Source organism: Pezoporus occidentalis, unplaced genomic scaffold (genome assembly GCF_034315485.1).
Source record: "Pezoporus occidentalis ecotype Australia unplaced genomic scaffold, CSIRO_AGI_Poc_V1 ctg53, whole genome shotgun sequence".
In the NCBI taxonomy this organism is placed as follows: domain Eukaryota; kingdom Metazoa; phylum Chordata; class Aves; order Psittaciformes; family Psittacidae; genus Pezoporus; species Pezoporus occidentalis.
This window is the reverse complement of record NW_026915866.1, coordinates 2666289-2692886: the sequence shown is the minus strand read 5'-3', so window position 1 is coordinate 2692886 and position 26598 is coordinate 2666289. Positions and strand designations below refer to the sequence as shown.

Genomic DNA, 26598 nt, shown 5'->3' with positions numbered 1-26598 from the left:
GTTGGCCTTCTACTCCTAGGAACAGTGTGTTTTTTCTGAGCCCTTGTCAGTGGGACTTTAGCTCCTATGTAACTGTGAGCAAGCTCCTTGTGTCAGCTGCTCTACAGTGAACTGCAGAGCATCATGTAAACAATCATGTTAACTCAGGGCAGTCTGTCTCTCACAAAGAGATAAGCTATGCTGCTTAAATCGAGGGAATTACCCTGAGCTTGAATATCCACCTGTATAGATGAGTGTTTGCAGAGCAGCTCTCACTCAAGCAGCTTGACAGCAAGTCAGCTCCAGGAGGATGTTAGCTGGTTAAGTCAGTCTAGAGGAAATGGAAGCAAAAACATGCTCCCTCAGGAGGGTGGGTAGACCTGAAAGAAGAGAATTGGCAATGAGAGGAGTGCACTTTGGGGAGAAAGAGCATTTAACATGTTGGCAAATCGCCCATCTGTTTTCTCTCTTTAATAACTTTATCCTGTCTTATATATTACAAGGTTGCTGGAGAAAAGATCATTGGCTATTCCATGACTCTTCACTCCCTAGTACAACAGGACCCTAGAAATTACTGAAACGGGAGTGTGAGGATAATACAGGAGGTTCATGAGTCAAGTGTGTTGCCTCTGGAGACCCTTTTGAAATCTGAACAAGTATGGGTGGCGTTGCAGCAGAGTTCAGCTCTCAGCCCCTGCAGGCTACTTCACCTCTTCGTAAATTGTTGTTTGAGTTCCTGACAGCCTTCTCATTACACGGAACACAAGTGCATCCATGGAAAATAAAGTCTGAATTTACTCAACAGCAAAGAATTTTTGCATTGCTTAAAATGATGTGTCTGTGTCTGCACAGCTCCCACCACTGTCTGAACCAGCTCTACCTACACCTGGCTGACAGGGGTGTACTTTTCAGAGAAGGTGCTGAATTCAGAGTGAGATTGACTTTTATCTCATTGTGGAAACTGGGAAGGAAAGGAATAATGTGTGGCTGTACGTTTGCAAAAACCAGATGCTTCTTAGAGGTGAGAAGTATGCCTTTGCTGTTTCTTCAGTACCTGCAGAAGCAGTGTGCCCAATGTAGGGCTGTGCCTTCTGGTCTTGTGTTTGTGGCGGGCATGCAGGCTTGCCATTAGGAAATGAAATCAGTGGACAAGTACAGATCCTACAACATTGAAGCACATCAAGGAAATCCTTTGGTAGTGTAAAATACAGAGGCAGACTTTAATTCAAATTCTGTTAATTGTTTATGTTGGTGTGGTTCCTGCCCCAGCTGAATTTATGACCCCAATTGTAAAACAGAACTGTACTGTACTTGTAGATAGCCCACAGATCTGAGAAATGTTATTACTGCTAATTCTGAAGCTAATCTGATGCCCCTGACTAATACGGACATAATATGGCAGAAGAAGATAAAGAACTAGAAATGAATTTGTAGTTCGACATTTCTTTCCCTCTGTCTTCTCCTGTCACATGTTTTTGTCTTTTTACCAGGGCTGAATGGCTATCTTAACTTTAGGAAACACAGCACAAGATCAAGACAACCGAGCTGGAAACTGTAAAAGAACAAGATTGCAGGCTCTTCTGTGTCATGCAGGTATTACTGCTAAAGTGACTAAGCCATACTATTTATAGAAGTATGACTTTTAAAGAAAGGAAACACTACTACAGTTGCAGGTTTTTTTTTTTAATATCCCACTTAAAGTTCTACTGGTGAAAAAAAGGCAACAGCAGTTTTTTTCTTCCAACTTCATAATTAAACTGAAAGCAAAAGAATGGGGTCAGTTAGATGTAAAATCCCCCCTCCCCCCCAAGCTTTCTCATTGTATAAAAAATATGAATGTTTGAGTGGATATCACTGATTTACAGATGAGTTTGCAGCTGAGGTACCTGAAGATTAATGTGTGCCCATCTTCCCCGGCCTCGTGCCATGCCAAAGCCACATGCTGACCTCAAGACCCAGATCCCTACTGAAATGACGCTCGGGCTAGAGGAGAGCTGTAACTTATTCTGATCAGCTCTGTGTTTATTGATTGGGGCAGCAACACCCTAGCTTGAGCTCTGGCAGTGTTGTACCCAAGTGTTAGGAATTGGAGAGCATCCTTCTTAGCCATTTTTATTCCAAGATCTGTAGAGAATTTCACTCACAAACAAGAATGGTTCTGACTCTGTTCCCAAAACACTCTCGCTGAAGAATAGCCTGTTTTCTCTTTTTAACTTTTGTTCTTGTCTTTCTGCTGATCTTACAGTGTTCAGTTACAAAGCCAAAGATGTGTTGACTATCAGGTCATAACCTTGCGCATCCCTAATTCCCAGTGGAATCTCTTTAGAGACATGACGTACAGAAAGTGCAGGGTCAAAACAATTGGAGATGCACTGACATTGGAGGGGGGGGGAAAAGCCATCTCTGCTTTTTTTTATTCTCTTCCATTTATGTTATTTCCAAACTAAATGGTTATGAACATGTTCATTTTTGTGGGTACATTACTAGATAACAAGTGGATAGCTTGGCCATCTGAAAAGAAATAGCGCAACAGAACTAGAAAATGGAAACCAGGCTTGTGGTAGCTTCTCTGTAATTATCCTTCTTCAACAGTGATTCTAGTTACATGTAACAGTGTAGTGAGTTTGGGTTTGCAAAGCTGAGAGGGAACCTTGGAATAAGTGATCCAGGAACAGGAACCAGGGAAGCAAAATCCATTTTTAACTATAGGGACAATTAAAAGGCAGAGCTCAGAGTTCCAGATTTAATTAATCTGCTCATAGCAACCCAAATAGTTTATTTTCATGCTTGTCAATCTGATTTCCTCTCCAGAGAGGAGACTGTGGTCACCTTGCTGTTGCTTTTGAATCCCACTTTGCACATTACTTTGCTATTCACAAATCCTAATAGAAGCCATTCCTTCCTCCTGTCATTGAGAACATCCAGGATTCAGATTTCTTCCTCTCTCTTTGCTGATGCATATCAGATTTACCATCTCCAAAAGTAACTTGCTACGATTTTTGTGGGTGTGCAAGGCTTTTCTTGATCGCTTGAGAAAAGCTTGCTGAAGCACAGAGGGACCTATCACTTTCCTATTGGCATTCACCCAGGTTCACACAGTGGTGTACTTCCAGGGCTATTTTTAATAGTATTGTTTGTAGGAAAATCAGTATTTGTGACTGTCATGTATCATTTATCAGCCAGCTCGCTGGTGTCATTTCTGTGTTTTCTGATGAGACTGTAAATTCTCTGGACAGGTCTGCAGCCTGTTTCAGATCTCACTTTCACAGTAGTTATATATCCCTGAAATCCCAGGTGCTTCAGTTATTATTATTTATTGTCTGTGCTAGGAAAGCATCCTCAGGCCCATGACATGATTGAGCCAGGAGCTTTAAAATACCAGGCTGAAGAAACAAACCTGACAAGGAGTGTAAATGGATTAGCTGCTATTTACAAAGCTGAAGGGAGATGAGGTTTTGGTGACTTTTTAGAACATCTGGCATATCCCTAGTGCCATGCAAATAAACAAACAACATTGCAGGGAAAGGCTCTGAAATGCTTTCATTTTAAATGCCATCAGTCCCTCATTTGCCACAAATTGCATATGCTTGAGGGTGAGGGAGATTGGTTTTCAGAATCAATTTGAAAAAATATAGCTTGTAGACTGACCTGCTCGGGATTGAGTACTGACCCTCTGATGCAATGTTCCTGTGTTTTCTGACGAAAGAGCGGGTAAACGGTAGAGTACTGTTGGCAACTGAGCATCAAGTAGCAAGATAAGCCAGCACTCGGTGTGCTCCTCGCTTTGTTAGAATGTCACTGCAAGGTCAGGGCCAAGCGTTTCCCCTCCAAAGTGGTACAGTCATGCCTTGCCTCTTGAACAGATGAATAAGAGCACTCTGGCAGGTATTTGCTTCTCTGCTGATGTGGTACTGATGAAAAACGTAGTCTCATACCAGCGCTGGAGACACCAAGCAGAGATGCAAGGCAGAGGGCTGCCGGTGGCACAGGTGCTTTGTGTGAGGACCAATAATCTCATTCTCTGTTAGCCCAAGCCTTTCTGCACCCAGGGCATAAGGCATTATATAAATGCACAATTATGAACTAAGTAGACAGTCAGACTGTCTTTAAAGTCTTGTCTATTGCTTTTGGCTGTTAATTAGAAGTTTGTCTCTATAGTGGCATGAGAATAGGGCAGAAAAGTCACAAATGATGCCAGACTATCACTGTTAGTTCTCTGTTGGCAAAGTACTGAAAATTAGTGTGGCTCTACTGGCCCTGCAGGTCAATCCTTTAAAATAAAAGAGCTGGGGCAATACTGCCTTTTACAGTACAGTTTAAGTTTATAAAGCTGGAAGGTTTCAAAACAGAAACAAAATCCACACTTGTATTTCCAAAATGACTTTACAACTTCCTTTTTTTTAATCTGCTAAATGAGATTTTGGCAATATTAATTCTATCCTGTGGGGGATTTAAATATGGATGGAAATTTGTTAGATTTTTCATGTTATTTCTAGCACTACATAGTCTACTAATATCTTTCCAGTATTTCTACCTCAGAATAAGAAACTGTCTTAAAAGTGTCTGCATTACTATCTGGATGGAAATACCCTAGGCCTATCCTCTTACCCCAACAAATTCTGGTCTGTAGATTTATCATTGCTATTACTTTGGATGAATGACCCCTCCCATCTTCTGAGACTAGCCTTCTTGTGGGGTATCTTGAAAACCAGCATCATCTTTCAGGGCCAGGGTTGAACATACTTTAAAAACCCTACCAAGAATATTATTCATATGTCATCATTTATTTGCTGGTTTTGAATAGGTTCTTCTTAATAAAGACTTAAAACTCTCATCTCATTTGTAGCACCAACATGTCTGTTTTTTCTTAAACACTATTTACCATTCAGGCCATCAGACAAGGAGCTGAGGAGCGGACAATCGGTTTCAATGTGAGATTTTTTGAACAAACAATTCACCAAATGATAGCGCATTGTTGGTGTTTCAGTTATCTAATGAAAAAATGGTATAAATACCAGCCTCTATGCAGGCAAAGCAGTGCAACTGAACTGCAGTGCTTGCTCATTCCTGCCTGACTGCTGCTTCGCCTGCTCCCCATTTACTCGTTCTTTGCCACATGTGCAGCCTGAAGTGTCTGGTACAGCCAGAGAGCTTGATGAAACCTGGGAGTTTCCAGGTCAAGGCTTCAGGTCATTTACTGGCGGACACAGAAATACAAGTCTCAGGGTGACAGACAGGTACAACCTTGTGTCCGAGTATGTTTCCAGGAAGCCAGGGTTACTGTGCTGCCACCTAAAACAATACAGCTTTGTATCTAAATTTTGTGGATACTTTTAGAAATCTGAGGTCATACATTTTTAGCTGTAGAGATGCCAAGACACAAGCCAGTGTGATGGAGATGACTAGTAGGATTTATCTTGGTTTGCCCTTTTATTTGTGAGGTGGTTCTTGTTTTTGCAGCTTGCCCAGTACTTACAGACAGTCACACCACAGAGACTGCTCTTGATTTTTAAATTGCTATTGATTAGAAGTCATGATCCTTTTGTCAGTTGCTGTTTCCCATCTGAATTACAGGCACATCCGCTAGAATGGAAGAAAACAAGTGTGTTCTGTTTAAGCAGCTTTAAAAACGGTCATTAATTCTGTACCCAATATATCTTATTTCATGTTAGTGAATCTGTATTTCTTCCATCAGGTCTTGACTTTCAGTGAGCATCTTCCACATCACACTTGCACTGGACTACCTCAACAGTCAGTTTAAAGAAGACACAGGGGTTTGAGGCAGGAGCTGATTTGGGGTTTGAATATGAGTTTTAAATTTCTTTTTTTTTCAGCAAGGAATACACCCAGTAGCAAGTCCCCAAGGAAAATGGGTGTGGGGAAATGCCAGTTCTTCCTCCTCCAATCTCAGGGAAAACTCCTGCAGAAAAGCACAGTGAGGCAAGTCTTCTGCTGAGTCCTTTTCACACCAGAAGCCTCTTTTCTTTTTCCATCCCTATTAATGCACTCCTGGATTCATTTCTTACCCACCTTGAAGCTCAAGGTGATCTCAGGTGTTTGGGGGAGCTCTATCATTCAGAATCTTCACAGCATCAAGCTTTGTCTTCTAGGAAATCACTTTTAGATTTTGCACCTAAAGGCTGGGAGAAAGGAGAGGATGCAGAGAGGATGGTAGTGAAGCTGAGCAAAGAAAACAGAAATGTGAAAGAGAAAGGCCTGCTTTGAAGAAGTGAACAGAGACAGAGAGATACTCCACTTATTTTCCTGCCCTTACTTGCTGGTAGGCAGGCTCCCTGTGCTTGAAAATCTGGATCTTCCATCTCAAAGACCATGTTTAGACAGAGGAAAATGAGTGGCTGCTTAATGACAATAACATTAAAAAAACCAGGCTGGACTCAAGCTGATGACTCAGTGTAAAATAGTGTACTGCAATTATGCCATGCCATTTGTTTCTGATTCACCTGCTGCTGCTTGTTTATTTGCCTTATATTTCTTTATTCGTACTTTGCACCACTATTCTCCATCCTTTGCCAAAATCATATTGCTAATAATTAACTGCATGTGGCACTCCTGTGGTTCTGTGCTCATTGCTGGGTTATTTCATGCAGTGCTGTAGCACAACAGCAAGCGAGAAAATTCAAGCCTAGAGAAGCAATAATTTATTACAGTAGAAATGAGGACAGAATGAGTCACGTTGCTGACAGATTCTGACATGCAACCGATCTATTAGAGGTTTGCATTTCTCCCCCTCTGTTCCAGATGTGCTCTTCTTAAAGGCTGCACAGAAATATTTCCTCACTTGGAACTCTCTGTTCTTATCTACAAAAGCTTTTGAAAAAAGACCCTAAACCTGAAAATTGGTAAATGTGTGAGGATGTAGCAGTGCTTTTCTTATGTCTTGAGATGCCTTGATATTGTTAGTAGGGAATGAATGTTAACAGCAAGTATTTTTGGACTGTAAAATACAGCCTGGAGGCATATAACTGCCTGGTCTGTGAGAAGATATTTATGCTGTGTAAGTTTTTTCAAGAACAGATCTGTCTTATCATCAATTTCCTTGGACTTAAGGGCATTTGCTCAGTGCCAAGATATGAAAAGTTAGATTAAGGCAGCACTTTAAGGTACCTTTACGCACAGCTGCATACTATAAATACTAGGCCAAGCATCCTTTACCTCCTGGTGGTAAACAGTACTCCTAAAGGACTCCTTTGAAACCTCTTGGTGCTTTCCTTGGGACTGAAGGCTGTGTAATTTGGGACTGCGTGAATTAGAAGCTTTGTTTATCCTGCAGTCTACAGAATAGTCCTTCTGTCTTGAAACAGAGCTGTGCAAAGGGGGAAAGGCAGGAATCCTCTTTTAGAAACTGCAGGTAAGTGCTGCCTTCTCCATAGATGAACAATAGGTAACTTACATGACTAGTCAGTCTTCTAAATCCAAAGTTCAACTATATTTTATATTGTGGGCTGGGGGGAGTCTGAAGAATGAGACTGAGCTTAATTAGCAATCCTATGTGCAAACTGTTCCTGAATCTCAGCAGGAGTTGCCAAGAAAACAGTATGAAATAATATTTGAATATTGACAAGGACTGTGCAATACTTTCATGTGTGATGCTTCCTCATCCCTGCATTGTTCCTCAAAGAAAAGGAAAAACAGCACAATAAAATGGTATATATTCAATTCCGTGCCTACAGATGCAGACATGATATTGAGAAACTTGATCAAATCTTTCCAAGAGAGAAAGAATGGGTTGTGTTTGAATTTGTTGTTCATCTGCTAGCTTTAGTAGTTTGTCTGGGGGAGGTAGATTTGTTGTCTCCTCTGTCGCCATCAGAAAAATTCTTTATAAAGGCCGAGGTGATTCAAACAAGTAAACTGTTTTATAGGTGTTCTTACCAGAGAGAAACAGCTTTTGTTGTAATCTGCATTAATTTTAAGAGGTTTCAAGTAGGTATCTTAAGCTGGGAAGCATTGCCGAACTCGTAAGAAGTGTTTCTTTTAGAGTCTGAAGATTTCCTAAAGAGCCTTTGTTGTTTTTATCCCTCTCTCCCCTCCCCTCCTCTTCCACTCCTTCCTTCCCTCCTGTCTTTCTCCTCTCATCTCTTCTTTCCTCAACAATTTGGTCAAAATGTGAAGAAAATGTGGAAATTGTGAAAACTGTCAGCCAGCCTGCTCTGGGCAGCATCCAAAACCTTAAGGTTTAGGTTGACGTCTTGCAGACGTTAATTAAAGATAATATATAGGATTAAGTAATTCTCAGATGTGCTGAGAATCTTAATAAGTCATGTTTCTTAGAGGACAAATGCAGTATTTGGGACAAATGCAGAGGACAAATGCGGAAGACAAATGCCTTTTCCCCAAGCAAGGGGACAGCTTAGTGCTGGTGCTGGGGACAGGTGGGACTTCCAGGGACTTGCTCATCAGTTGTGTTGTGGAGAGAGCAAGGAAAAGGACAAAGATGAAGCCTGGTAAAGATTCTACAGAAAGTAGGTTTGGGACATTTAATTTCAGTGACATGAACAGTTACGGAAATGAGCACAACAGAAAAGGCCAAGGGCATGACAGAGGCTCCGAGAGCCTTGTTCAAAGATGTGTCTTGTTGCCAACCTCACCTTACTGTCTGGAAAGGGATTTAAGGCAACACTACCTCTGGCAGACACAGCTGGTGGTTCAGATGAGGCTTTCAGGAAAGGAAACTGTTGGCTTAAGCTGTTTTATCTGCAAAGGCTTTGCTTCCCACCAGAGGCCTTGTGTGCGCAGTATTTAAGTCTTAGGTGTGCTATGAACAATCATAGAATGTAAAGGAAAAGGAAGCAATCTTTAAATGCACCCTGGCACACATGGTTATATACTGTCTGAAATCACCTCGGGAAGCCTCCTGCTTGTAAAGCACTAGCAGATTTCTATGCACAGCACGGTGGGGTTTTTAGATTAGCCTTGAAATGGGATCTTTTGCATCCCTACAGCGCTAGTTACATCTGCAGCCTGTGCTTTCAGCTGCCTTTCTGGTTTTCACTGGGAAGTGGCAGGATGTTGGGGTGAGTTTGCCTGCATCGATCCAGCTGGAAGGGTTTCTGGAGAGGCAGGCTTAGATCTGTCAAGCACTGCCCACAGGGCCAGGGGATGGATTCAGTCTGCTAGCACATCAGTTATGGTGTGATATTCCTGAAAAGCTTTTGTAACTGCAGAAAAAACCCCACATGAGCCCTGGCAATTGGAAAATATTCCCAATGGGAGGGAAGAAAGGTGTAACTATTGATAGTTGTATTTTAGCTCTCAAAATAGGTGGCTCAGTTTCTGCACTACATACAGTTTTATCACTGGAGGGGAATTTACGAGGTGAGTAATGAGTATTGGAGCTCGTGTGGTGCAGGAGCTGTAGAAGTGCAGGGTGAGAGAAAACTGCTGCGTGGGCCAGGCAATGATGTTTCCTTAAAAGCACTTGTAGGAAAGTAGTAATAAAACAGAAATTGATACTGTCTTAGATGAACAGAGAGACAAGGCAGACATTTCCCTATCTAGAAAAATCACCACACCATCTTACCCGAAGGCTGGGCAGCGCAGTCAGAATCTGCTGCGCAGTGAAGGTAGAAGTGACCCTGCCTCTGCTGGGTGCTTTGCTGAGAGCTCATGGGCTCAGGCCACGTGGGATGGAGGTCATTTGTGGTGCTCAGTGTTCTACTCATTGCAAACAAGCAGGTTTTGTCATCCATTTATCTACCCTGGTATAAGGTGTTCACCTCTCAGCTGACCAGATGCTTATACCTGATCTTGGTGTTATAAAAGGCATTACCTGGTCTGCAAAAGTAACATTCGATAAAAGCAGTTTCCACAAAACTGCAACAATCCTTCTGCACAGACCCAAATTATTTGAAAGTCCTTACGCTTTTCAGTCTGTCTGGAAAAGAAACTGCTGAAGGACCATACAGGTCTGTGGCAGTTCTTTAGTGACTGGCGATCAATAATACCAGAACGTTTCTCATGTTATGGGAGCTGAGGTCAAGTCTCTTTGGTGCTCATCTCAATTAAAAGGGGGGGAGGGGGCAGGAACAAACAAACAAACAAAAAAACCCCTACCAAACAACCAACCATTTGTCACTTATTTCTGGAGCCAAGAGAAATACATCTTTCTTCCCCCATACATGGATATTCAAAATATAGTTCCTTTGTTTTCCTTTAGGGAAGCTATTACATGGGCATCATCATGGTAAAGAGTTTTGGTTTTGTTTTTAATTATCTCTGTTTTCTCATTGCTTCTGTAGAATTCATTATTTCTTCCTGAGTGTTTTATTTCTCTGTTTGGAAGACAGATTCTTTTTATGGGTGTACTGTTGTTCTCCTCTCCCTTTATACATGCTTATCACTGTTTCCAGTTTTGACTAATGAGTTTATTTCTATTTGGAGTGGGTGCAGAGAGCTGGAAAGTTGTAATAAAAAAAAAAAAACCTACTTTTAATGCCTGCACAATTGAAAATTTGATGATAGAGCATTTGGTGACTTGGGTTCAAACTAGGTTCCAGGTCAGTAAAAAAACTCAATTCTGGCTGTTGGCTTGTCAATACAATGCAGATTTCTCACTATCCTCCAGCAGCGCTTTCGCTGGAATTCAGTTTAGAAAAGATGGAAACAAATGTCTTTTATCCCTTCAGCCTAGGTTTACAGCCCTTTCACAAGCTACCAGTTACTGTATTACATTTCCAACCTGTGCAGCATCCTGAAAATATTAGAAACAGAGAATGATGGGGTTACCCTTATCAAGTATAAATGGTAAGTCAGCTTTCCAGGCAAAGCCTGTGTCGAGTACAGCCTGCAGCACAAAGCATTGGCATGGTGCTCCCACTTCTCCCTTTAGCTCATACAGTGTTCTGTCTTGGTGGCTTGGTATTTCATCTTTTCATCACTCTGGATCTGTTTTTCTCCAGTGTTGTTTTCCATGAGAGAGCTCTTAGTCAATTGAAATGGGTGGAATAGTAGGTGGGAAAGGAATTCTTTTCCTCTCTTTTCTTTTAAAAACATGAATTCCACTGTTAGCTTTTTTCCTCTTTTTTTTTTTTTGTATTTTTGTCAGGATTATATCATTTCTCAACAGTTTGTTCATGATGCACAGCTTTAATTATTTTGGATGTGCCCAAGTTTTTGTAGGGAAATAAGTCTTTTGTGATTGTTAAGCATTTCTTTATGTTATACCAAGGCCCTTACACACTGATTTGATAGATTAAAGAGGGCTTAAATTACAGACTTCCCTGTCCACATAAACAAATTACATTTCCATGTCTATTGAACAGAACTCTATTTTAACTAAAGATATGGTTTTTAGATATATAATTTAAATGGAATGTCAAATATCTGTAGGCTGCAAATCTATTGTGTGAAACTATGGGAAATATATATATCCTTATGAGTAACACTTTCAAGAAAATGCTGCAGTCACTGCAATACACGTGTTGCAATACAGTGCAGTTCTCATGCTGAGAAACAGCTGTACATTGCAATCTGCAAATACACGTATATTAATTCAGACTGGGTTTAATACAGTCACAGTCACTGCTTGTTATCTTATGATTCAGTGTATTCTCATTAACAAGAATGATATTTTGCTGTGTGCTCAATAATTGCCACCAAAGGGTACTTGATTGTTAGGTCCTGGGTAAAAATTATTCCTAGTCAATGACCTTTAAATACTTAGACAATTCAGAGCAATAAAATGAGAAGCAGACTTGCCTGCCACTCTTCTAATATAGCATGGGATTTTTCAAAGGAGCCTGTGGTGTTTAGATACCCCTAGGCTTCGTACTGCAATTAGTCTAGTTTACTTCAGGTAACTCTTCAATCTTCTTTTACCATTTTAGTCACAACTCCAAGGTTGATGTGAAATGACAGAGTCAAGCTCTGAGAGAGCTCGCAGGCAGGGCGAACTAGTTTTATTGATGGTGGTGTTTTTAAATGGAAAATGACATGTTGTTTTTGATAATCCTGTTTTTCTCATGCCAGTTTTGGTAATGTTTTCTATTTGTAAAATCTGGGTTTCTTGTGCTATGTAGGGCTTTTGGTTTGGTTTTTATTTACTGAAAAATTCCCATAACCTCTGGAATTTAAATAAATATTAATGTATTTGTGTACTGTCCACGGGGAAAGCAAAGTACAAACCATTATAGGGATATGAATGGAGATGGACTTAATTCATTAGGAATGTGTTTTTAAAATCAAGCTGCTCACCTGGGGCCAGCACAGCTCTTGGCTTGCTCCCAGAGCAAGACTGGGATTTGGTGTGTAAATGCTGTTTATGCATGTGTTTTCCTACTCTCTACCCTCTAAATCTCTGTATGATCAGCCTGCACCTTTGGTCTGCATGTGTTTTGGGTCAACCAATGCTGACCAGGGCATTCCAGAAAGAAGAGTGGGGCTTTTAAAAACCACTGTTTCACATAGGGCTGCCTATGCCCAAATGTGCATGTTTAAAGGTGGAGTAATACCTTCACTGCTTCCTCATGCTGAAATTGGAATCCACCTCAGAAATGTGTCTTCAAGCAGTGATGGATACAGTATGTCAAAAGGCAGTGTAGTGCCTAGGATTTATATATTGCAGCAATGACTTTGGTGGAAAGACCTGATGTATTGTGACAGAAAAATGACAGAATAATATTCTCAGCCATAATTTTGAGGGAAAATCAGCACAAGAACATGGGAACACAAAAAATAAAATGCCTTAAAAACCACCAGAATCTTTCATGTATGAAAAATTAATCAGTCTGCTGGGGAATAACTCCTGTGACACACAAGGAAGTTTCTAGTAGCTGTGAGAATGGAACAGCACAAACACAGACCAGAAGAGATCTCTTGGGTACAAGCACAGCAGAAGGACTGCAGGGAAGATGATCCCATGAGAAATTGTTGATGCAGGTTTCTGTCAGCAGACGAAAGCAAGCATGCTCTCAGGAGATAGACTGCTTTGTAGGGAAAGGAAAGCAAAAGCATTTCTGCCACCTTCAGCTCATTGCCTTTCTGAAGTAGCACCATCACCTCCTGGGCCTCTCTCCATCACCCTTCTTTAAGTTTATCCACAAATTGTTCAATTATGTTCCTTCTGTGATCCACAGAGGCAGGGGATCTGTGACTACTTTCAGTTATCTTGTCAGCTCAAGTGGCAGAAGACTCTGCAGTTAGTCGAAAGGTTGACTTTATAAAGAAATCCCATTAAAATCTCAGGAATTGCTGAGGAGCTAATGGCTAACAGTTTCTGAGGGGCTGGAGAATTATGTAGAAATAAGCAACATTTAGAAATCCCATTAACAAAACATTTAGGACTATATACCGAAACACATGAAAAGATTTCAATGCCTAATCCTCAAAAATTAGAATATTTTTGGAATTGTTTTTCTGTCTTTGTATTGCTGCATAACTCAGGCTTCAGTTAAATGTGCCTCTTATTTTCTGCCTGATCTCCATCTTATTCAAAAGATTGTCCCTCCAAAGCCTTCTCATTCCTCTGCCTTACAGCTCTGTAGTGTTTGCCTTAGTCTGACAGTACCTTGAGAAAAGTAGCACTGAGAATAAAACTGCACAAAAAGAAAGGAAGACTGCCTGTCATCTGGAGTGCTGAACTGTAGACATCTCCACCACCGCAATTCAGCTACTCCCCTCTCTCTGGTGCTGTTGGTGAAGTGGTGGGGACAGAATGAAGATGGAAGGGCTTCATAGCCCAAGACACTGTGTGCTGTGAAAATAAATCATTCTTTCTTCCACCCTATTGAGACAAGATTTTCTTCTAAGGAAATCCTTGGAAACATAATGACGAGACAATTGCCCTTGCTCTCAGATTTCTGTTTCAGTTTTCTAAAGCAAAATCCCACTGTGAGTTTTGGCTTATCCTGCACAAAATCGTATTATCTTTTAACCGTACTCCACCATCTTTTTCTTGAGTGCAACTGAGGTCCGAAAACACTCAGCTGCTACAATGTAGTTTGTATTAAATGCATGAAAAAATCACTCTGATTTGAAGAAATTCTCAGACTGCCTGACATACAACATCTGTCTCAAAGCAGTCCCTCAGGACTTCCTCCTAAGAATAATAGATGTGGCCATTACAGTTAGCCTGGATTCATCCACAAAAAAATAAAGGAGGGTAGAGTAGTGGAAAGATTCCCCTTGGCTTCAGCTGGCTTTGGATGAGCCACTGTCTCAGTAAGTAAGAGTCAGCCACAAAGCTTGGAAAGACTTGTGACCCTGTGGAAGCTGTCACCTTCCCTAAGGGGTGACAGTAATACATAGGCAGGCTCAGGCATGGTGCTTCATGCTCTGATGTGAAGTTACCAGATGGTAATGGGGTGATGAAAGGAAGTCTGGAGAGATGCAGCCCTGCCTTGGCTGGTATATACATTTTCAGTGACAATTTTTCAACTGTCTTTTGTCCCTTAACTTGTTTTTCTTGGTGTAGTATGTTACAGTTTTCAAACCAGAGATGGAAGGGACATTGTTTTTTTCAAGACAGAAAGCTTGTGCTTTTAAAAGGGTTTAGATTAATAACTCTATTTACCCACCTTCTGTTTGTTTACTTCATTTTCCTTCTTCCCAATGCTTAAGTAATTATGCTATTTAAAACGCTATTAGTGGAGGTAAAGATCAGTGCAAATAGTCATGTACCTGTATTTCCCGGTGCCTCACCAAGAAGTGCTCTCTTCCTTTCATTTTTAAAGAAATCCTATTTATTTTTATAATTCATTTTAGCCTCATTTCCATTATATCATTCCCAATTATGGGCTGCTCTTTAGGAAGGTGTATAGGTATGGCTTGAGGATAGCTATGCTCAGCAGGGGTGTTCGCATGAAGCGACTGCCATCCTGCAGGTGCTTGACAAGGAAGATGGGAACTGGACATGGGAAAATCTAAAGAGCACATCTAATTTGGGTGTTGTTTGGTGTTAACTGCGCTGGCTGCCCATGCTGCATCATAAAAGCCCTTGTTTGAAGGTTTCCTGTCCTGCCCTTCTCTACTGTGGGCTGATGTTTTCTGCTGGATTGCTTGGTTTGAAATGCAGCATGGCCTTGCCTCTCCTGAGCCCCTGGGGAGATGGGAAAGCAGTTGCACTGTGTGACGCATCCTGTAAAGCTGTCAGCAAAACCCCAGCTGCAATTGTCTCAAATGTGACAGTAGGGCTTGGGAAGGGTTTTAAACCTCAGGCTTTAGGCCTTAAGCCAGCCTCTGGTTGACTGGGATTGAGACTGGGTGACAAAGGAATTTTTTTGCGTGGCCTGGTCCTGGCCTTGATGTGCTGGGATGGAGAGGTGGTCACTGCGTGTCTGAGCAGCACAGAGCAATTTCCATAGCAGAATGAGATGAGTTTGTGTTTGAATTCTTAGTGTTAATAATGTTATTGTAGGTGGCATATAGTTGTAGGCATATTGAAGGTGGCAGAGTGCATGTATTTCAGCCTTATCAGGATTCAGAAATCTCGTGCTAGGTGCTGTACAGTCATAAATGCATGTTTATTGCCCCAAATGCTTTCCAATATCTCCTTTGGGGTATTGTACTGATAAGTGACTCCTGTGTTTACTTACTGGTTTTGCTTATTTCAGAGATGCTTTTTTTAATAGCCAGATGCTACACTATTATAGGGAATCAGATAATGGCAGATACTTTTCACAGTGCTTGAAGGCAAACCTGCATTACCAAATTCTGTTCTATCGTAACACTGGAAAAGGAAGGAATACCTTGTACCAGTCTGTGTGCACAGTAAAGGGAAATGTTTAGTAAGTCCCTGATCACCTGGTTTCATTTATTGAGGCTCAGTGGGTTTTATGTAATATATTAAATGTCACATGTAAACAGAGCAGCAGAGCTTTTCTTCACGAACTCAGGGTTTTGTCTCCCTCTGGTGAATCCGGATGCTCAGCATGTCTCTGAGGAAAGAGCTAGAGAGCTAGGTGATGCCTTCCTTGGAAAAGCATGTCACCTACCTGCCGACAAGTGCTGATGCTCTCTGCCTACAACAGACACAAACACTCTGGGTAACTGTTGCCTGGGTAAGGTTTCTCATACTTCAGGTTGTGAAAAACGTGTTGATACCCCAGTTATGGAAAAGTGGGCTGGCTAACATTTCATTTCTGGCATAGACCTGGATTTGGCTTTGGAGTGGTGGTGGTGGTGAACCTGGTCAATTCCAGCGGAGGGAAAAAATCAGATGTTGGTATTAATATCATTAGATTTGTCATCTGCTCAGAAGTTCAGGAATTATGAGCTATAAATGGCTGGTATTTTTATAACTGATCACTGGTTTTAACCTGTTACATTTGGGGCTTTCGCTGAATCATGTATAATCATATGTATGGAGCAGTGTTCTCATGCAGAGACCTGGAAGCAAGGAGCTCAGCATTCACCTGTCTCCAGGAGGACATGATGTCTTTGTGTGTTCTGTGTCTTGGCCCAGGAATGAGTGCACAACATTGTGCTTGCCCCAAGTGGCAAGAGAGGTGGTATAAGGCATCTTCAAGCATGATTCCAGGCAAACCTGACATAGTGCTGCCCCTGCTAACTTCACTTACATGGATTAAGGCTAGAGCTAGGTGTCTGGGAGGCATTGCATGGTATGCTTTTTATGTTGCATCAGCTTTCTTCTTCTGTCTGCAGAAGTTCTTCTATGTGCCTGAAGTAGATAATAACTTGAGCTTTTGTGAAACAAAAGAAGAGATATTAAACATGAATTTACAAATATTCTTACTCCCCAGGGTAAAGAGATTACTGATCTCTTTATCTTTTGGAGGCTTTTTTGGTAGAATAAGGTGGCATCAGTGGTTTTTTCCTGTTCTCCAGCTTATATATAGAGGCTACAAACTCTCACTAGTATTCATGACACGACAGCAAGAATTGTTGCATTAGCAAAGAACTGCTGACCAAAAATTGAATTTCTGAAAGCAAAACTCTAGGTGCTTCAGAGATGGCAGCTTTCCCAATCTCTTCCTATGCTGCAGACAAATCTTCCCAGTGCAGGCTGTCTGTGGAAGAGGAAAGAGGCTGTTGCTGCCTTCCGCTATCAGGCAGAATTCTTGAAAAAGCAAAATACATTCATGCCTGATCCCTTTGTTTGTCCTTTTTATTAGGCCAGGTGGGCCTTAGCATGTCTTAGACTGTCTGCATGCCCAAATTAGTGCAGGGCTCTAAGGAGAAGGTGCATGTATAAGAGTGGGATGGGGAAGTGTTTCATACAGATGTCAAATCTCTGCTGGTTAGTGGTCCCTTATTGGTCCTAACTGTTTGTTACAGACTAGAACAAGCCTAGATTGCTCTGATTTACTGCCAGAGCCAGGATTGGAACCACTGTGAGTGAAAGCTGACCCTGGAGACTCTTGCTATGCTTTTGCTAAGACACTGTTTATTCAGGATCATGTCTAGCCCCCGCACCTCCCCCTGGAGAGCAACACAGGGAAACCTTGTCAAGGAGGTATTAGCCAAGGGAGTGGAGGGGCAGAAATCTGAAACAGTGCAGTTATGGTTAATATAAACACATTTAATCCTTGAACCTCCTCAGCGTTAATCATTTCCATCTGTAGCACGTGCCGCGGTTGCTGCCAGAGCTGATCCTTGTCCAGCTGGCTGTTGCAATGCTTACACAAGATGCCAGATCTCCGCAGAAGTCAGGATCATTAATGCCATGAATCACACAGCCTCAGCTGGCTCAGACTGCAGGGCTTTGTTTCAGAGGCCTTTGTGTCCATGCAGCTTCTCTTTTCTTTCTCACCTTGAGAAGTGCAGTAGGGTTTATGCTGCCGTGCTTACTCTTTTTCCTGTGCAGTGTTTATCCTTGTGCTTCTGACATATTTAATTTGCTAGCTGTTGTGCTGTTTTAATTGTCATCTAGAGCAGATCTATGTGAATAGTACAGAAATATGGGAATGCTTATTTCCACTTGCCAAGAAATTTGCATCTATTGCATCTGTGCTATTTAATTTCCAAGGCTAAGGGACTTTGCCTTTTGTTCTGTGTTTATAAAGCACTGGAGCCATAATAAGGTGTTCCTGCCCCTAAAGTAGAATGGCAGCTTTGAGGTCCTCTTGGGCCTGAGCCACCAGAGTAGGAGGGATGGTCCCAGAGGGAGCCATGTCTGGCTAAACTTGCCATGTAAATGGCCATCATTTTTTTCCTCCTTTTAGGTGCCAGGGAGTGGAAGACCTGACAGTCAGGGAGAACATGCACAGCCCTACTCTGCGTGGGACTGGGACTTTCCTCTCCAAAGCTCTTTCTGAGTGAGTGCTTCTGGCAGGAAACTGTAGGCAGGGTCCAGGTCAAGGGGGAAAATCAAAGCTGTGCCCTAGTCCATCACCAGCAGGTGTGAGGGATGGTTCCTACTCCTGGGGCTGAGCTTGGGCCTCTTCTCAAAGTCTAGACAGTGGCAAGAGCCTTTCTTGTACTACCCTGGCTATGGCTCAGGCTATGCCACCAAATTAGCCACTTTTGGAGCTTAGTGCTCTGCTGCATTCATGTGTGCACCTGAAGGCACCCAGTTGTGAAGACATCCAGGGATGGAGACTCGGTTGCTTTCATTCACAGTGTCCTTCAGTGATTAATCTCTCTCATGATGAAAAGTTGTATTTTAATCCCAGTTTTAATGTCTTCATCTTCTATCAGGTGATCCAAGTTACACTTTTCCTTGCTAGATCAAATAGCACTTCAGGACCTTCTTGTACCCCCAGGGAAGTATTTGTACATTATAATCACACCACTTTTCAGTCTTCATTTAAGCCTTTCAAACGCAAGATGTATTCTTTGTCTCTCAGGGCTTTGTGGAAACTCTTGTCTGCGTTTTCAATCTTTGCAAAGGGATTCGTAACACTTAGCTCAATGTCACTGTCATACACTCACTCCTCTTCCTACCGTAGGACATGTTTTTCTGTTACACTATGCTACTGGGACCTCAGGGTGGGATTTCTGAAGGTTGTGGCAGAGCCTTCCCTGGGTTGCTGCTCCAAGATGGAGACTGTTAACTTCTAAGTTTGTTCTGTAGTATGTCTAGATACAGGGCTTGGCACTAACCTATTAAAATCTCATGGCCAGGCCCAGCTTCTCAGGTTGTCTCTGTTGTTCTATATGACTACTTCTCTGTCTCAATATTTCCATTCTACCCATTTTTTTCATCTGACAATTTGATCATCAAAGCTTTTTGAAGTACTTCTGGATCGCTGGTGAAAACAGCTCAGTTGTATCAGATCTAATATATTTCCATGAAAAAACAAATCACTAGAAACAATGTGGTGTCAATTATGGTTCTTTAATAAAATTGTGTTCTTGAAATCTGTCAGCCTGTCAAGTCAAATCCATTTATATGAGCCAGTTTTTATCAGAACATGCTGCAAAGCTAAAGTGAGCACCTGAGCAAGGTCTGTGTACCCTACACTGCACATCTGCAGTTTTCTCCATTAAGAAAAACATAAATCCTCAAGAATCTTTTCCATAAAACTGTGTTGATGGTGTTAATTACATCCTTCACTGTCTATCAGTTGAATATTGATTCATGATTTTAACCAAGATTTCACTTGGGACTGATGTTGATGTCATCTCCTTTTATCTTGGAATGAGAAAATTCACTAGCTGCGTATGCCAAAACTGATATATGTCTTATCTTTTGAATTTCTGTCTTGTGCTTTGGTATTCACAGATTTTACACTACTCACGTGAGTGTTACAGACAGCAATGGTTTCTCACATCTCCTGAAAACAGGTGAAAATGACCACTGTTGCTTGGTAATCAAATGATAAATATTTATTTGGGTTTTTAACACTCCATCTGCTTGAGAAAGTTCATTCTGTTTGGGAACAGAAAGAAAATCATACTTATCCTCATCTAAACACCTGGTTCTGGCACTTTTTTGTGTGTCCATATTGCTTTCTTCAGTAATTCTTTGACAGAAATTATCAGGAAGAAAATACTGGGAGAGAAAAACTAGGGACACAGCAGGGTTAGCAATAGCTGGGCTTAAGTTGCAAGGGAAAAAAAATATTCTGTTCATTTTAAATAAAGGATATTTTTGCAAAATTGCAGGTGAAAATACAGGTATTTTAGCAGTTTCCTTTGCCTTTTGGTCACCAAAAAGGTTACTTTTCTTAACCTCATATTTAAGAACATGTAACATGAACATGTACATAGATTTACACTGCCTATTGATTCTGTCGCCACTGGAATTCTCTGATCTCTGCTGTAATTGGACTGCCACTGACTTGGGGCTGTGTAATGTACCAGAAAATACAAGCTTGCCAGACAGTGGTTTGCTGGAGACTGAACAGGGGTTTCAAAACTTCTTTCCCCTCAAGTCGTCTTTTTGTGTATAAATGGTGAAAAAGTATTAGTACTTAAACTATGCAATTTGTTTTGCTCCAGCTCTTCAGCTTTGAGTCACTGTAATTGCATTTGAGAATGAAGTTGCTCCTGTTTGTATTATTGTGATTCTTCATTTTAGTTTTTTATTGCTGACAAGCTGGTATATGCAGAAAAGAAACTAGATCATAGAGCTGAAAGCATAGTCTGAAGTTTATAGAAAAATGATGCTGTAATTTGCAAACAATCTAAATCTTTCCTTTATTTCCTAACAGTACCTATAACTTGGAAACTATTTGCAGTATCTCTGGCAGGCAAACATACCAATTAGAGAAATTAAAAAGGTATAGAATGAATAGAGCTTAACTAATTTTTATGCTAGTCAGGTTTCTTGGACAGTTCCCAGATGATGGGAAAATATGACAAAATATGCTGGACAGGAGCAATTGCTTTCTGGAATTTAATCATCCCACCCACCCCCCCACACCCCACCCCACCCTCCCACCCCCCGTATTTTTTTCCCATAGTCTAACTGGTTCCATGTTTGGATTCACTCTATACAGTGAGGATCCTCTTACTCTGAGCCGAAGCCCAGCAAAGTCAATTCCAACATTCCACAAAGACCTCCGGGTGATGTCCTGTTTCCCTCAAAAAAGCTTTGCAGATTAGTAAGAGTCTCAGACGTACAACACAGAAATTGTCTTCCCCTGCAGATCAGGAAAATGTTCCATGTACCTGCTGCTTGTGGGAGCTTTACCGAGTTTTTATGCCCACTTTCCCTCCCCTTTCCAATCTGCAATGACTGCATCTGCAATAAGGTGAAAAAAGTTCACAGGTTTTTGGGCCAATGGCTCTCTAAAACTTCTTGGGTCCAACATATCTCAATATTCAAGAGGAATGTCTGCTGAAACTCCTTCTGCCGCCTGGATTAATCTCCTGTTGTTTTATAGTTCCTATGAACTATATAGTTCCTATGAACGATCCTATTTACTACAAATCTGAGAAAGAGTGTGAGGCTGCTTAATGCCTAGGAATAAAAAAAAAAACTGAGGTAGACAGGCAATTAAGAGAAAAAAAGAAACAAAGAAACAAAAATCCACATTGCCTTGGCTTGTACCTTATCTCACTGCTACCAGCTCTTCTTATTCTCCGATTAGGCAGGCAGCATGTTGACACAGCCCAGACTGTGAGTTCTTACATGAAAAGAAGCATTTTTAATGAAACATACTTGCCTACTTTTTCATAGTTACAAGACTGCTGCAATTTACAGTGTTATTCATTCTCCTTAAAACTGAAGTTCCTATTCACAAGAACAGTATAATATTAAGGTTCTTTAATCTTCCTTTACAATTTATGTGTTCAGTTAGACTTCATATCAATACCCTGGTCATTTCTGCCTTCAGCCATTGCAACAAGGTCGAAGGGGATACTCTGCTGCAGCCCAACAGCACCAGTGACCGGCAGAATGTACCTGGTAATGGTGGGTTGCTCTCAGACAAAGACATGATATAATACATTTGCTGGAAGACAAAGTTAATGAAAGGCCAGATTTGGTTTGAGGTTGTCAGAAGGATTCTGCTGAATCTGCCTTGCTCTTTCCATTTCCCTTTTCCAGAAGTAGACTTCAGTCCTTCAGTCCTTTCAGTTTACAATCGTCTCTCTTTGGGCTCACTGATTAGCCGTATTTCTTAAGTGGAAAACAAGCTCTTTTTTGTTAATCATAAAAGGCAGCAAGTTTATTGAGTGCAAAGCAGAATGTGTTTGTGGGCTGCAAAGCAATAAACTCTCTTTAATGGCAAAACACGCTGTATATTTCATTTTGGTAGCAGAGGCTGCAGGACATATTCTACATCAGGACAGTTTGGTAGGTACTGGTTAATTTCATTCTAGCCTTTGTTCATATTTCAAGATGGACTAGATTAAAAACTGCTCACATTTTACATGTGTTCTGTAGGAATGACTTCCAGCCCAGAACAGGGGATCTCTATAGAGTGACCACACTGCTTGCTTAGAGGGTCTCCATATGAGCACAGCTCTTCAGTGGTCTCAAAGCCCTCCTGCAATGTTAAGTCGGTTTGCACACTTTCTAGTGAATTTGTTTTCACATGAGCTTTTGTTGAATATCAATGTAAGGAAAATCAGTTCTGAAGCGGCAATGCACCAGAATAAATATGGACATAGAAATGTGATTCTGAAGAGTAAAAAGGCCATGAAAATACACTAGGTGTTCTCATGTTTGACCAAAACATCTCCAGCGAGGAATGTGAACGCTTAAACTGAACTGCTAATCTCCTGAAATTAATCTTCCAAACTACTACAGATTTGTTTGTAATAGTATGTATCACTTAAATATGAGAAGGGTTCCTCTTCATCGTAATGTACAGTCATTAGAGTGAATCTAACCAATTAAGACACACCAAAACATTACAAATTGCAAACTTCTTAGCAAAGACTATTATAATTATATTGGAACCAGTTGTTCAATTAAACTATTAATAGAACCCTTAAGCATTTTATGTAGTCTCTTGAAAATAAAAAACAGAACAAAAACCAAAACCAAACCTAAAACCTCTTCTGAATCCCATGATGTTAGTAAGTAAAGAAGATTTAGCAAGCAAGTTGAAACATAGGCTCAATGCTTGTGTTCTGTAAATTCCAGCTTATTAGCTTCTGCCTTAGGGATTAGCATACAAAACCCAATGTCTCCTTTGATTTGTTTTCTTTAAATTATGTTAACTGTTTCTAGGAAACATTTTAATATGACAGCGGTATTACCAGTTTCCCTTTCTGCCTTTCATAATGAAGTAAACAAGCCCAAAGACCACTCTAAGCTGTGCAAAGGCTTTGGAGAAAAACATTTTGCAGGCTGACAGCCAGGGTAACTTGAACTGCTGGGATTCATTTTTCTTAGTAAATCTGGAGTAGATGCATTAAAAAGTTGTTCATTTAATGTAAGTATACTTCTGGGCTGAAAAGTAAATCTGACCACAAGAAAGGTATTCATGAATCATAGTCCATAGACATCTGCACCAACAGTGAAGCAAAGCTGAGTAAAGATACATTTGCAATTTCTATTCTAACCTCTAATTCATCTAATTAAACAAATACTTACAAGAGTTTTAATGGATCTAGTAAGTCATGCCAAAAGATGCCTATGGAACTAATTTTCTAAAGCAATTAGAGATGAATATTTCATTTAGTATTTTGTTGTATCAGTACTCAAAATAACATCTCCAAATTACAAGGAAATATGGAGGAAATCATCATCAAAGGCAATGGGGTGATGTTCACACTGGAATCAACCTCTCGTTTAGGGGTCTGGACACTCACTGGTCACAAGGGTGTTACATCCCAGTAGCACTTACTCCAGTGTTTCTGAGCAGTACTGATGGTGTCACATGTGGCTCTTGCAACGCACACCTTCTCCAGGTACATGGAATTGTATTGTTTGGGGGCACTGTACTGTTAAAAAACTTTCAGGCATAAAGGGTGTAAAAATGATAGGACAAGGGACAATGGCTTTAAACGTAAAGATGTTAGATTTAGGTTAGATATTAGGAAGAAAATCTTTACTATGAGGGTGGTGAGACACTGGAAAAGGTAGCCCAGAGAAGCTGTGGCTGTTACATCCTTGGAAGTGTTGGACGGGGCTTTGAGCAATCTGGTCTAATGGAAGGTGTCCCTGCCTGTGGAAGGGGTATTGGAACTAAATGAGCTTTAATGTCCCTTCCAACCCAAACCATTCTGTGATTCTCTAGAGAACAGATTGGTCTCAGGTGCTTAAGTTAAGCAGTCACAGTGCCCATCAGGAAGGCTGTTTTCTGAGTATGGAAACCTCTTATCTTGTTGACTAGAGAAAGAGTGTGCTATCCTTTCTTGGATTGCAAGTGTTCCCAGCTGATAAGGAGAGATGGAGCACCATGGTGTCTATTGGGGCAGTTTCAGCCATTTCACAGGTAGGGCCTGTTCCTACTCCCTCTCTCTCTCTGCCTCTTAAGTCAGCCTCAACTTTGAGACTTTGAGGTGTGAGTTTTCAGGGTTTCTTTCTTACTGTCTCCATTTTTCCATTAAAGAGGAAATGGGACAGTAGCATCCAGCTGGATGCAGGAGAACTGCCATTCTGCATATGTCACTGGTTTTGTTTTTAATTTGGGTTTGTGATTTCAGAGGCAGCCCAGTCTTGGCCTCTGCTTAGGCTCAGTGCATAGATGTGTTGCCTCTGCTTACTGCACTGACACCACCTTAGGGAATAGTTTAAGTGGCTCCGGGGACTTCCCTGACCCACTGTGATTCTGCACACTGAACTGATCAAGCTTGCCTTCCAGTAAGAGTCCTGCTGATATATCTTAAATACCTCTGGAGAAGCCTGGGCATACCCACAGGAGTGGACTTGTACTCTCCATTCAGCACATCAGCGCTTTTGAGGAGCTGGTGCTGTGGTTTTGCAGCCAGCCAGGTTCTTCCTGCTGGTGTTTTGCATTGCTGCTGGAGAAGAAAGCAAACAAAAATCACACTGTCCCTCTGTTTCCTCTCTGAAAGCGGGGCTACTTTGCCAGTCTTTGGTAAAGCATCTCCACTACACAGCTGCTGGTTAGGGGGATGAAGGCTAGCCCACCAAGCTGCCCAGAGAGCAAAACAGATAGTAGGCAGGGTGGGAGAGGGAGGGACTCTGCTCCAGGTGCTTGCTTGACCTCATTCTCAGAAGCTGCACTTTAAGCAGCAAAATAATATTTAGCTACTTTAGACATCATTTGGATAAAGAGGGTTCCCACCAGCTGGGCCACAGCAGCAGCAGGTTTACAGCATGCTGCTCAGGGAGGTGGGAAGGATTTCAAGTCACCTTTGCTTCTATGGTGCAAAGTTTCATTGAGGTGCAGCTGAGCAGGAAACTGAAAGTCTTTAAGGGTAGAGCAGGATTCAGAAAAAGGCAAGGAAAGCAGCATGCCTGTTGTTGATCCCTGTTACAGGTTTACCAAATTGGCCTTTTCGTAAGGGAAAACTAGCAGTCATTGATGGAAATTCATTGCTCTCCCTCCTTCTTTGCTCTGCTAGAGATTGCTGCAGGTAATGGTTTTTAAATGAATACATTGAGTGAAAGCAGTGATGGATCACTCCCAATTCACACATTGTTTTAAATATTCCTGTTCTCATTGGTATTGGCAAAATTGTGCATGGTTGTTTCTTGCACAGGTGTTAAGGCTGCAGTTACCTCATGCTATTTAGTGAAACTAAAGCAAGCTACAATATAGCTATACCCAGCATCCATGTTATTGCTTTATCCACCAGCAGAAAAGCAATGGGAAACATCCCTAAAGCAGTTTTTATTCAGTACCACTACCACACTGATGTGGCTGCACAGCCAGGGTCCACTGTTTATGAGACATTATTTGATTCTTTTAATTTGATTCCTTCTGTTTCAAGCAGGAATCTATAAACCAGAAATCAAGGAAAATTTTATTTTAGGAGCACCTGAACACAATGTATTGGAATGAAATATTTCCCTCTCTCAGCAGCTGCTCCAGGGGACCATAATATTCTTGTTGCCAGCAACAAGGTCAGTGGAGCAGTGAGGGAGCCCCTAGGGTGTCTGTCTCCTGGGCATCCCTGTGCTGTCCCTTCAGAGCAGCTCAAAGTTTCCAGCTCCTCCATCCCAGCTCCTTCAGGATATTATTCTAGAGGCTGGAGCAGAATGTGGTCAGGTTCTGCACTTTCATTAATTTCATTAATTCAGTACCCAAGAACCCAGAAGAGCATTCAAGAAATCAAAATCTCCAAGTAACTGGACAAGTGTGAAATGTCAGACTCTCATATTTCTGCATTACTTGTTGTAGGCTTTCTGTATACAGCATTTTAAATTATTTAGACCAGAACAGAATATGCATGTCACAAACTGGGAACATTTATACAGTCTTAGATGTATCAGGCATAGCTTTTTATTTCCAATAAGATTTGTAAAACAAACCAGTTACCTCCAAACACGGCACAGTATCTTCTCTGAATAATTCCAACTCATGCCTAGCAGGGTTAACTTTGATTTTAAATTTAATTTTGAAGAATGATTTAATGTTGGTTTTCCTTTGCAGTGCTTAGGCTGCAGGTGTCTGACAGAAATATTTGCAAGGTAGATGTTACTGCTCGTGGTCCCTGTGTTCCCACTGCAAGTTATCCACCTTCGTGTGTTGAAGGCAGGGATAAAAAAAAAACCACTGGGAGTGATCCGAATGTTTGTTTGTAATAGCATTGTACATCTGAATCCTCTCTTCCTGGTGACATTCTCAGATGTGTAAAGTGACTGGATCTTTTCCAGGCCCTTCCTTCCAG

The 26598-nt window shown here is 41.3% G+C and overlaps 1 long non-coding RNA gene across 1 annotated transcript; it reads left to right on the top strand.

Annotated features, from left to right (window-relative positions):
- The first annotated feature begins 885 nt into the window (after nt 1–885).
- Nucleotides 886–25341, top strand: LOC134173461 (uncharacterized). The gene is made up of 3 exons (XR_009968267.1): nt 886–1000; nt 1470–1572; nt 25245–25341. It is a non-coding gene; the product is annotated as an uncharacterized LOC134173461 (long non-coding RNA).
- Nucleotides 25342–26598: the final 1257 nt, after the last annotated feature.